Source organism: Gossypium hirsutum, chromosome A07 (genome assembly GCF_007990345.1).
Source record: "Gossypium hirsutum isolate 1008001.06 chromosome A07, Gossypium_hirsutum_v2.1, whole genome shotgun sequence".
NCBI classification, from domain to species: domain Eukaryota; kingdom Viridiplantae; phylum Streptophyta; class Magnoliopsida; order Malvales; family Malvaceae; genus Gossypium; species Gossypium hirsutum.
In genome coordinates, this window is record NC_053430.1 from 28,063,230 (window position 1) to 28,076,848 (window position 13,619).

Genomic DNA, 13,619 nt, shown 5'->3' on the forward strand with positions numbered 1-13,619 from the left:
ATCAAGATATCTCCAACATCATCATTGCCTTCTAGAATTTTCTCTCTTTCTAATTGAAAATTTTTCCCTTTATGATCATTTAAAATTTCATCCTTTGTAGCACCCCAAATCCGGCCCAGAAGTTATGGCCGGATCCGGCATGCCACATCAAAAACGTAAAAAAAAATTTCCATTCTAAGTCCAAAAAATCGTACTTGATGTTTAAAAGATTAATTCATTAAGGGTTAAAGTGAAAGGAAGCTGTGCACCAGGTAGGAAACCGGAAAAGAGGTGGTGAGTCCATCGGACTGCTTAAGTACCAAGCTCCCTTCGGATCCAATCCTAGACATGCATACCGCCATTGCCACACCTTAACGTCATGGATATTTCTAGGAAACCGATTTGATTAAGTCATTTTTAGGAAAAGTGATTAATTTTGGAAAATACTTTCATTGCAGAAGCTTTGCTTGTTGTCGTGTTATTTTGAAATCAACTGTTGTTTTTAAAAACGCGCCCTAAAGCTATCCAATTTCAATAGTTAAAATGAGTAATACCTATCTTAGTAATACATATTAAAACCATCAAAAATAATTAAGCGGCCTTATTAAATTTAAAAACTCAAAACTTCAAACGTAAATAAAAGGATGTCCAGTTCACCAGAAGAAAATCAAACTTTCAGAACGGGTGGCCACTCCGAATTCCCTCACAGCTCCAAGCCCACTATGGTTGGGGATTTCCTGCGTGGATGAAAATAAAAGGGGTGAGTTTGGGGAAACTCAGTGTGTAAGGAAAACCCATTCAAAGCCCAAGTCAGCTCAAGCCTATTGGGCCTAAGCCCATTCAGGTAACAGTAGTACTGGACCAGAGCCCTTTTCAGATTACAATAAACTGGGCCTTAGCCCCTTATTCAGAAAACAGTATGGCCCATAGGCCCATTTCAAAATACATGCAACATCAATAAACATATGCAAGCCCATTTGGGGAGACTACTCAACCCACCAACCACTACACTCCACCCGTACTAGCCATACATTCCATTTGGGGAATAGCTCAACCCACCCAGCCCAACACTCCACAGTTGCAGCCTTGCTGCTCAGTTAATAGTAAATTGAGGCAAAGCCTCCAGTACGTGGACAAGCCACTTTCAGTACTTCCTCCGTCAATATCCCAGTCCCATGCATCAGATAATAACATGGCATGCAGTAAATAACAACAGTCAAACATGCATTTAGGTTAATTTAACCCTAGGGGTATTTCGGTAATTTATCTACTAGGGGTAAAACTGTAAATTTTCTACTTTTAAAGGTATTTCAGTAATTTATCTATTTTAGGGTTTTTCATGCATATTCCTACTTTTCACGTACTAATAGAATCACGTACCGAGGGTTCTTACCGAATTGGGCCCGTTGGCCCATCATTCCAATTTTGGCTCATTAAGCCCAAAAATATCGATGGCACAGAAATCATGCACTTTGCAGTCCAAATTTTGCAGCTTACCAAAAACATTAAACGATTTACCTCACGACCATTCGCACACTCGCAAATCTACAAAATACCGGTTTTTGGCATTTCGGCTTTTCGACTTTTGCCGATCCAGACTAAGAAAGAGGGTGTTAGTTACACACCTGTTTGTGACGATATGCTGACGAGATCCACACACGAACCGCCTACAATTGGATTACTAACACGTTAATCTAACTATTCAAATACAAACTACGTATTAACCCCTTACAATATTCGGCCAACCACACCTACAGATCATAGTAAGCTTATAAGAAATCAATAAGCAACTCATTAACAAATTTTTGTCAATGTTTACCACATAATCATAATTTCACTGCAAGCTGTCTTCCTGAGCAACAGTCACTAAATTATTTATAACTGGAGCTACGAAAATCCAAATCAAGTTCCGTTAATTTTCACTGAAAATAGACTCATATATCTTCTATCCATAAAATTTTCAGAATTTTTTGTTTAGCCAATCAATACCAGATTTTTCTCAAAGTTTCCCATGTTTCACTGTTTGACTAATCTGACCACTCTTCATTACGAATCAAATTTCTCATTGTACAGAATTCAAAATATGTTCTTGTTTATTTCATTAGAAACTAGACTCAATAAGCTTTAATTACATAATTTATTCAGCTTCTAATTCATCTCCCACAATTTATGGTGATTTTCCAAAGTCACGTTACTGTTGCTATCCCAAGCAGATTTATTACCAAATCACTCTTTCACACATACCTTGCATGCATGTTATTTAAACATGTATATCACCAATCAATCATCACATATCTATGATTTTACTTAAGAATAATCTCCGTTTCATCATTTTAAAGCACAACATGTTAGCTGATTTTTTTCCCTTTAACATCTAAGGCACATGCATGCTCATTTGTTTGGCTCAACTTCACCTATCTTCCATTTTTCATCAAAAGAACATGAAACAACAACCATTTCCTTCATTTTAATTCATGATTAAATGCTCACAACATAACTAAAAATCAAAACATACTTCAAGAGTTAAGGTAGAATCAAGAAGAACTCATGAACATCAAGATAGAAGCAAACTACCATGAACTTACCTTCAATTTTCTTCCCCAAGTGACCAAACATTTAAGAGCTTTCTCCTCTCCTTTCTCTTCTCTAACTTTAGGCTATGATGAACAAAGATGGACAAAACTTTGTTCTTTTCACCCCTTTTTCTTTTAATAAAATTTCATATTTCATCCATTTAATTCTTTAATACAAAAGACATGAAATTCCCATCATGGAACATTTACCTAAACCATTATCATGGAACATTTACCTAACCCATTATCATGGAATATTTACCTAATCCATTGTCATGGAACATTTACCTAACCCATTATCAATTTGTATCAATTTGTACCATAAATTAGGGATATCAAGTGCTCATATTGTCTACAACAACATGATGGCTAGCCACTTCATGTAAAATGGGAGGTTTGTCATGCAAATCCTCCTATTTTGCACTCCTATTCATTTGGCCACTTCAATTTAGCCTATAGCATTTTCAAACATTTTCACATAGGTCCTATTTCATAATTTCACTCCCTTTTGCTTATGGAACAAAAATTAACTAAAATTACCGGGTTCTATCTTAGGCTTGGGCCTTCTAGAGGCCCACTAACATAATTAAACCTATGCCAACATTCACAGAATTCCCGAAAATTGGGGCGTTACATCCTTGAATCATCACTTAATTTGATAAAATTGTAATTTAGTCTCATATACTTTTTTTTTCTTATTCAATTTGGTCCTTATTAACCCATTTTCCTTAATTCCTAGATCCTTCTACCTTTAAGATATTTGCACTATTGGCCTTTCACTTCAAATTTTCCATATTTATACTTATGCCACCAAACTTTTCACATATCTACAATTAGTCCATTCCTTAATTTAATACATTATGTCTTGCTTCTTGATTTAATTTTTTTTTGATATCTTGCAACTTTCGTTTTCATTGATCTTATATTTTTTTTCACTAAGATTTTATCTCATATTATTTACTACAAAGGGGGTTTTGAGGATGTTACAACCTTGCGCTAGGCTAAAATCCCTCCAAAAACACGTTTGGGCACCAAGTTCCAAGCTCGTAGGCTTTACATCTGTCCCTAGAAACATGCCAGAACCACTATAAATATAACTTGGTAATCTGTAACATATGCTGGACTTTGGTATATTCAATGTACAGTAACAAGTCACGGATCATCATCTCATCACAAGTCAATCTTGTACAAAGCACAAAATAATTTATTGGCATGCCAATTGTATCCTATCATATGTTCGTCCAGGCTCAATACATATAATCGTATATCACTTTACAATTCAATCACTTTCCCACCTTATATCAATTTGTGACAATTCAATTATATATATATTCAAAGAATCATAACTCACAAATCAATATAGAATTTCAAATTATACTAAACTAAACCGTATGAACTTACCAAAGCCATACTGTAGAAATAACAATATCAGGGACTAGTCAACAATTTTCTCTTTTCCACAATTTTTTATCGGTTCTTGATCTATATAGTAATTTTTATTTCAATTATTAGTCCAAAATACTTTATAACAATTCATTTGATGCATATGACTTCTTATTAACATTTTTCATAATTTCCTTAAATTTTTGCATTTTATTTAATTTAGCCCCTAAAATCGAAACAAATTTATTTTCACAATCAATCCCTAACCCATATTGAAAAATTCTTACTTATCCCTATACATCCCTCTAATTCTAAAATTTTATAAGAAAACACAGAAAATTTCAACATTTAATCATTTTAATCCTTAAACTCAAAACTATACAAAATCAATCCCTAAATTAATCCAAATTCACCATCAAGCTTCAAACTAAATGATTAACAACTAAAAAGCTTCAAGAATATCAATGGAAAATTTTCAAATCTTTGACAGTATTTTAAAATAGTCCCTGTGCTAGATAGATTAAACTGCAACAATTTCAAAAATATAAAATTTATAAGAAACGGGCCTAAAAAACATACCATGCATAAGAAATGAATCTTGGCCGATTTTTCTAAGGTTTCAAAAATAATAACCAATTTGGATGAACGGGGAAGATATAATCTTCTATTTCATTCCACTTTGTTCTAATTTACTTTACATTATTATTTATTTTTCTTTTAATTTATAACCAAATTATAGTGAAAATATCCCATCTAACGTCCACTATACATTCAAATGGTTTAATTTCCATTTTTGACCATGGATTAATTGTTAATTAAGCCCTCAATTCATTTCCTAATTAAAAATTTATAGTGATTGAAATTTTACAATTTAGTCCCTGGACCTGAATTAATCACTAATTCGACAAAATTGTCTATCCAAAATTCAATTCACTAATAAAATAACTCCAAAAGTATTAAATAAAAATATTTGCAGTCTCAATTTACGAAAATGAGGTCCCAAAACTATAATTTTTTATACCACTAATTTTTTAGTCATTACATGGGTTAGCTCAATCAAACTCCCATGACTAAAAAAAATCTATAAAAATTACGAGAAAAGAGCATGGTTTTCTAAACTTATTAATGGTCAAATGCTAAAACTCAATCATAGTTATTTTGTTCTTCAAAGGGACAATGAAGTGAGGAAGATACTGGTGGTTGTCATCTTTTCCCATTTCTCTTATATTTATACTTTGATTAGGTTTAATTAATCTAATTTAATTTAACTTAATCAAGCTTAATTACGTTAATCAATCTATTATTTTAATTTAATGAAAATTTCATCATCATCCACTAACTCTCACTTAAAAATGGTTTAATAACCATTTTTCCCCTTTGAATAATTGCTATTTAAGTCTTCAAGTCTTCAAGTCTTTCCTTAATTAAAACTCAATAGCGATTAGACCTCTACATTTAGAAATGAATATGGTTTCTCACTAAGTATAGAAATGACTTGAGAATTAGTTTAAATTTTTTTAATTATTATTTAATTAATTGAAATTTGAAAATAGAATTAAATTAATTGGTCATTGTGAATCTGTTGGATGTAAAAATTAAATATATTTTCTCATAAATTATTTTAGGTAAAATTGTCATGATTTTAATGAAATTAGAATTGCATTAAGACAATTCTTTAATTTAAAAATAATTATTTAAAATTAATTTAATAAATAATATTTATTTTGGAAAATAGAAAAATATGTATTGGTTGGATTAAATTATAAAGTGTTAAGTTAAAAGTATAGAAAGCACACATAATTAGATCTGATACAAGAGAGGCCCAAAAACCCCTCATAACAAGTACAAGGGGCAACAACCCTAGTAAAATAACTAGCGTTATTCGCCCCTATCTCTCCTATAAACTAGGGGATTGTTTTTCTATTGAATAAATATTATTTGTATTCTACTAATTCAAATAGGGCTTCATTATTTCTCCCTATAAATAGAATGCATTGGTAAGGTTAAAAACACACAATTTTGAGATATGTTTGTTCTGCCTAAAAATAAGTCGGAATTTATTTCTAAGTATAAATCCTATTTTTTGGGATTAATAATTCTACTTGTTTTTATAAGAGATAGAGAGAGAGATTTACTTTCCTACTGAAAGTAAGAAATTGTTTTTTATTCTGTGTTTGATTTGAAATTTTTTGAGCCCACCCTCAAGTTAGTTTGTGGTACGAGAGTAGTGGAGAAGGTCGTTCGGTTGAAAATCAGGAATGTCCAGTATTCGTCTCACTCAATGCAAATGTATTGTAACAACCTAGTTTCTACTGGTATTAGAAAAGGAAATTTCGGGATCCTATTTCTGTAAATCGAGTTCATAAATATTTAATAGAAATATTTATGGGGTTATCATATTAATGAATTGAAATTTGGTTTAGTGATTTAACCGAATTTTTGAGTAATTAAGGCTCGGGAACTAAATTGTAAAAGTCAAATCGCTATAGAAATTTAATTAGAATAAGGCTTGGGACATGAATTGTAATTATCCAAAAGGCCAAAATAGCTAATAAACCATTTTAAATATATGCTAGTGGGCGATAAAGCATGTAATGGTTAAATTAAGGTAATAAAAGTTTAATTATTAAGAAACCATGATTAATAAGTATAAAATGGAATTTATGGAAAAGGAGATGAGAGTTACATCTTCCTCAACATGTCAAAGGAGAAAAAAAAAAGGAAAACACCATTTTTTTTCTACGTTTGAAGCTTTCAGCCCTAATTCCAAGTAAGTCCCTAGCCATTTTTCATTAATTTTTATGGAAATTGAATCATGAAAGTTTGATTTAGCTAGCCCATGTACCAAATTGTAAAAATTTTAAAGTTTTATAAAGTTTCCATGGTTGAGAATTGAATGATTTAGGTGTTAAATTGTTAGAAATTAAGCTTAGAATGATTTAGGTGTTAAATTGTTAGAAATTAAGCTTAGTATATGAAAATGACTAAATTGTAAGCTTAATTGTTAGTTTCGTACATTAGAGACTAAATTGAATAAAATGAAAAATTGTATGAATTTTTGGTAGGGATAGAAAATAGAGGGTTCCTAATGAGTTTTGGTGAAATTAGATTCTAATCCGAGGCTCTAAATTAGAAGTTATGCTCATCTCAATTTTAAGGACTAAATTGAATAATTGACAAAATATGTGAAATTTGATGTTTGATTCTTATTTGATTGGAATTTGATAGTGCGATACGTTTTATAATTATTCGTAGCTAACGACAACAGCGAATCATCGAGTGGGAAAGGAAAAACGAAAATCGTCAACGAGTGACGCGCGAAATCTTGGTTTGTAGATTTATAATTTAAGGTCATTTTTGTTAATTGCATTTTCATATTTTCTATATATAGGAGTTTCAGCATGAGTATATGTAGTATGAGATTTTTTGATTGAGTTTGGTATGGATTATTGAGATAGGAGATTAAAATGAATAAAATGGAAAATGGCATGAAATACTTGAATTGTGATATAAGATATTGAAATTGGAATGAAATATGTTATAAAATATGAAATATACGTATTTGATGATGAAATGAAATTGAACATTGGTACCCTATTAGTTTTTCGATTGTGTCGAATATAGTTGGCATTTCATAGGATTAGATTGTGTATGGCTTTATGGGCTTACGCGCCGAATGCACTTTGTGTGCTAGTATGCTCTTTGTTAGCCAGGATGCGCTTCATGTGTCAGGATGCACTTTATATGCCAGTTTCCTTTATTTCGACTAATATAATAATGCACTTCAATGACAGTTTAGTGTGTTGGTTGGACAATCCGAGTGCCTGTCTGAGTTTGAGTCAGGTTAATAGGGTTTATAAATGATAAGTATGATTATAATGTTGAAAATGGAATTAGTAATGTTATGAAATCAATGTATAATCAAATATGGTTTATATTTTGAAAAATTTAGTGATCCAACTTGCGAATTAGAAGAAATGATGCCTGGGCGCCAGAACGAATATGGTTGAGTCGGTAAACCCTAAAATTGAATTAAATGGCCTGGTTATATAAATGTTTGTGTTTAATTCTTAAATGTATTGTATGATTGATAATTAGTGATCAAGTTAGAATTGAACATATATGAATATTTTTGAATAGTTTGGTTAATGACATATTAGTATGCTTATATATAGATAGATAGATAGATAATGTACTATAATTGACCATTTGATATATGTTTAAATTAAATTTTGAGTACATAGATGCATGATTTGTGCTAAATCTCATTCTTAATGTTAGATTATGTGATTATGTCTTAAATTATAAATGTACCACTAAGTCTATTGTTCAATGTATGGTTTGTTTTCTCCATGCGTAGGTTTAGGTACCTCTCGAAGCCTCGGGAATTGAAGCTAGTATCTAAATCGACATTTTCGACTCATCAAAGTTTGTATAATTTGTACGTTTCAGTTTTGTGGTATGTACCTAGGTTTCTTTTTTTTTTACTAAAGATCTCAAATGGTCAAGTTTTATATCATATAATCTTACGCTAATGCTCTAAAATTGTGTTTGGATGTGTTCATCTAGTTAGTTTTTAATCCTTAAGATTTATAGTTATGATCTTGAATGAATTTTGGTTGGTTTTGGATATATGAATGGTATAAGTTAGATTGATTAGTTGATGTTAGTAATTGCTAGTTTAATGGTATTTGGAAGTAACAATTGTGCATAATTTAGCTTGAATGCTTTGGTATGTAGTTGAAATGGTTGTATGGAATATGTATAAATATATGATTTCAGGTCTCCCAAACTTGTACTAAGTTGATTCTTCTGAAAATAGTGAGCCACGTTGCGACTACGTACTCTCAATGTCGCGACAAGGAATAGAGTAGGATTCTAGTAGCGATGGTGTTACTTTGAGGTCACGATGAGCCAATCCAGAGAGTCACACCGCGAAGAGAAAACCCTAAGGTCATGACATCAACTAAAAAATCTGCATTCTTTACAATTCAGTCCAATTTCGATCTCGAACTGGAAAATGAGTTTTCATAAGCTCGTATAAGACCCGGAAATAATTATGTATCATTTTATACACATATTTTAGTTATATTTGAATGTTTATTGGTTTGTTGATCGTAATTGCTTCGACAACGAATGTGGCACCTTATAACTCAGATCCGACGATTGGTTCGAGTAGCAAGCTGTTACAGGTACTATTTCAGGAAAAAGGTTATTACTATAAATATTACAAATTAGCTCGATTTTCAAAATTTTTATTTTTTCTCTATGCAAGAAAACCTTTTTAGAACCGAAATTTTTCCAACAATTGGAACCATATTGATGCTAGATAAATTTGGCAATTGGGTCAGCTATTGTAACAGCCCTAACCCATATCCGTCGCCGGCATAGGGTTACTGAGCATTACAGGAAAATTGTAACATCAAAACATTCATTTCAAAACATTTCATAATCATTGAAAAATCCAATCGAACACATGCATAACGTCCCCTTTTTCAAGCCCTCGAGGCTTTAGAAACACTTTAGAAACGGTTAGTTTAGAACTTCATGGAAAAAGATAAAAAAAATTCATACCACAGGGGTCACATGGACGCACTCCCGTGTCTCAAGCCGTGTGGACATTCGAAATAGGGACACACGGCCATGTCCCAGCCCGTGTTCGTGCCCGTGTAACTTTCTAACTTGGTTTACATAGCCAAGCCACACGCCCGTGTGCTAGGCTGTGTAACACTTGAAATGCAACCTTTAAAAACCTAAAGGGGACACATGACTATGTCACATAGCCATGTGTCGCACATGGCTTAGACACATGCCCGTGTCTTAGGCCATGTGGACAAGAAATTGGCCAAATTCAAGTCATTTCTTTCACCCGATTCAAGTAAACTTAAACAAGTCATTTGCACATATGACCGAAGTATCAAATCATGTTCAAACGTGAATAAAATGACCAATTTCCATTCAACTAATATGCCATAAAGGCACCTCAAACACAACAACCAAATATGTTTAAATATTTGCATAATCTAGCCATTCACTATACACAACTGCCTATTTTCATGTCAAGTCATATCACAATTAACCACATTCCAAACACATCTATATAGACCAATTTGTATCAATCAAAACATATCATCACTTAATTATTTCAACATCAACCATTTAAGCACCAAAATGCTAACATTTCATCAACCATAAAACCACATATATACATGTCAACATGAAAAATAGTTCATCAACCAAAATACCATATTTACAAGCCAAACATAATGGGTATTTCAACAAGCACAAAACACCTATACATTAAACATTCCTAAACATGTGCATATTTAACCATTTATCAACTATTCTGTTTCCGTGCCAAAACATATCACAATTGATACATATCAACCATACCATAATATATTCATACCATATCAAAATAATCTTACCATTTGGACTATTCCTCTCATGCATCATGATCACCTAAATAACATAAACCAACCATTTCCAAATAATACCAAATAATCGACATTTACAAACCATATTTACATCATGCATATCTAGTTCTAAACCATTCCAAAGTGAACTATATTTTGACCATGTTGAGATCAATTTCTCACATATCATTTTGTCCATTTAAAATTACATTAACATATACCAATTTTGGTTATTTCAAAACATGCATCAATTTGACCATACTAACCCCAACCAACAACACATCAATAGTACCTTAAGTACTTCAAATCCAAGGCAACATTTCATACCATAATCCTTAACCAAAATGACATATATATGCAAAACTCATCAATTAAACATTAAAAATAGTCCACCTATACATGTCATTATAACCACTGCCAAAACATCAAAAATCTACCAATAAAAAAAAATCGATGGACAGTGTGATGTATCTCCAACTAGCTTCCAACCCGATCGAGCTTCCGATAATCTGTAAAGTAAAGGAAAAATAACTACGTAAGCAATGTATGCTTAATAAGCTCGTATAAAATTTAAGCATAAAATTCCACTTCAATAATAAACTTTATAGAATAAATATAAATATATGCCAATGCCATAAGATTCATAAATCGATATGCACAACAACTCGCAAATGAGTAAGTTCATTAATGTTACATATATCTATCATTCATAACATGATAGGATTTTAGGAGACTTAATAGATAATCAACAACCTTTCTATAAGATTATACACTTTTCAATTTACTCTTTTTTTCATTTTGTTCCCAATGCTTATCATAAGTCTAAACAATATTATCAATTTCTAACTTAGTGTATTTATCCATAATATAGGTATATTCATTCTTAGCATACGCAATTTGCTCACATATAAATACATCATTTATCACATCAAACTTTTTATAACATCATACTACATCCCAATTACATACTTACCATTGCATTCTTTTTTCTTACCCATTTCATATGCATAGTATAAGCATAATCATAAATATCAATCATGTCCACAAGCTTGGCATAAGCCTAAGCACATCAACAACACATGCTAGTTCATGTAAACATGATTCATATGAATTTGACATGGATAACCATTATACCTGAGCATGATTCAATTGGATTTATCATCCATCTCAACGTAACATATTTTTCAAATTTATTAAATAGATTACCTTACCGAGATTTTCCATTCGAAGAACGACTTACGGGTAAGAGTACATCATCAGATAGACCGAACACAACAACAGAAACTCATAAGAGCTGATCCAACTAAAATACGCCAAACAGAAGCTCATAAGAGCTAGTCCACCCAAAACATGCCAACAGAAGCTCATAAGAGCTGATCCACCTGAATCACGCCAAACAGAAAGTATAACGCGAGAGTTCACAACAAATGCTGAACCTCGGCTTACTTGGGTAATATACAGATATCTCTCTCCAATACCATCTCCACTTCAAACCCCCGTAATATACCAAAACACGAATGTACTCTATCCCGCATTCAATTCAAACCGAGCATCAAATTCAATATTATAACTCAGATAATGATTCATTTTCAACAATGGAATATATATAATACATGTAATACCAATCACCTATTTATATAATGTTAAATTTTAACCGTACTAACTTACCTGGCTAAATTGCATAAATGTCAAAGTATAGGGGCATTTTGGTAATTTTCCATCCTCCTCGTTTATATAGTAAAACAATATATTTTATGCAATTTAGTCACCTTTGACATTTTTACAAAATTACCCTAAAGTTTTACTTTTATTAAATTTAGTCCCTGAGCCTAAAACATGCAAAATAACCATTTTTACCCAAAATTGAGCCTAGCCAAATATTCATGGAATCCAATACATCCCATTATTGCAACAATTTCACATCAAATCCTTATACTTTTACTATTTTAACAATTTAGTCTAATCAGAAAATTCATCAAAAATCATTTAATAAAATACTTTTAAATAACAAATAATATCTCAAATTCATCATTTAACATCTAAATTCACAAGGTTCATCAATGACAAATTCAAAAGCTTTAACAGTTTCAAAATCGAAGATACAGACTAACTGGACCTAGTTACAATGATCTCAAAAACATAAAAATTATTAAAAACGAGGCTAAAATGGACTTACATGCATACATGGAAGCTTGGCTAAAGCTTCAAATTCTAACAATGGCTTTCTTCTTTCTCAATTTCAGCAAAACATTCAAAAGAGAAAGGTGATTTATTTAGTTTACTTTATTACCTTATAATTCGTTTTTTTAATTAATAAAACATATATATTTTCATAATAAGACAAAGCCAACCGCCCACTCATATATATATTTTGGTATATTTACCATATTAGTTCATGAATTTAATTTTCTATAGCAATTAAGCATCTTTAGTTAGTAAAATTAAATTTGTACACTTTTTACAATTTAGTCCTTTTTCGCTTAATTAACTATCGAAACGTTAAAATTTTTCAACAAAATTTTAATACCACCTTAAAGACAATTTATAAATATTTATAAAAATATTTACAGCTTGGTTTATAGAAACGAGGTCTCGATAGCTTATTTTCTAAAACCATTTGACTTTAGAGTCTTACCACTTGAACTTGATTAATCATTCAAATAGCATAAATTACTATATCAAAAACCTTTTTAAAACCATATTCGACTCGTAAATATTAAGTAATAATATTTATGAACTTACTCGTCTAATTTGGTGGCCCCGAAAGTACTGTTTCCGGCACCACTGAAAAACGGGCTGTTACAGTTGTCATTACTGAATTTTACTACATGACTTATTTGATATAGGAAGATATAGCAGGGGATCTATTGTACTAGCATAGTTATATTGGGAGATGTGCTTAGCCACACAACTGTATTATCAAGGATCGGACAGATTCAAAAATAGCACCAACATCAGAATCCATAATTTGCTCGTCATAGTAGAAAAATGTTAAGAGCTATTTTCCATAATACAGTTTCGAAATAACTCTTCAATAACAACGAGCTATTTTCTGTCCAATATTTTTTTATTTCATTGAGTGTCACAGAATTTGTAAATATTATGCCTACATGATGGTCAGATTAAAAATAACACCAACATCGAAATCCATAATTTTCCCCTCATAGTAGATGAATGTTGCAAGCTAGTTGTTCATCTCTAATATAATTGCAATTTAAATTAATATAGTCGTTACAAACCCTAAACCTTAATATATTTCAAGTTTGAT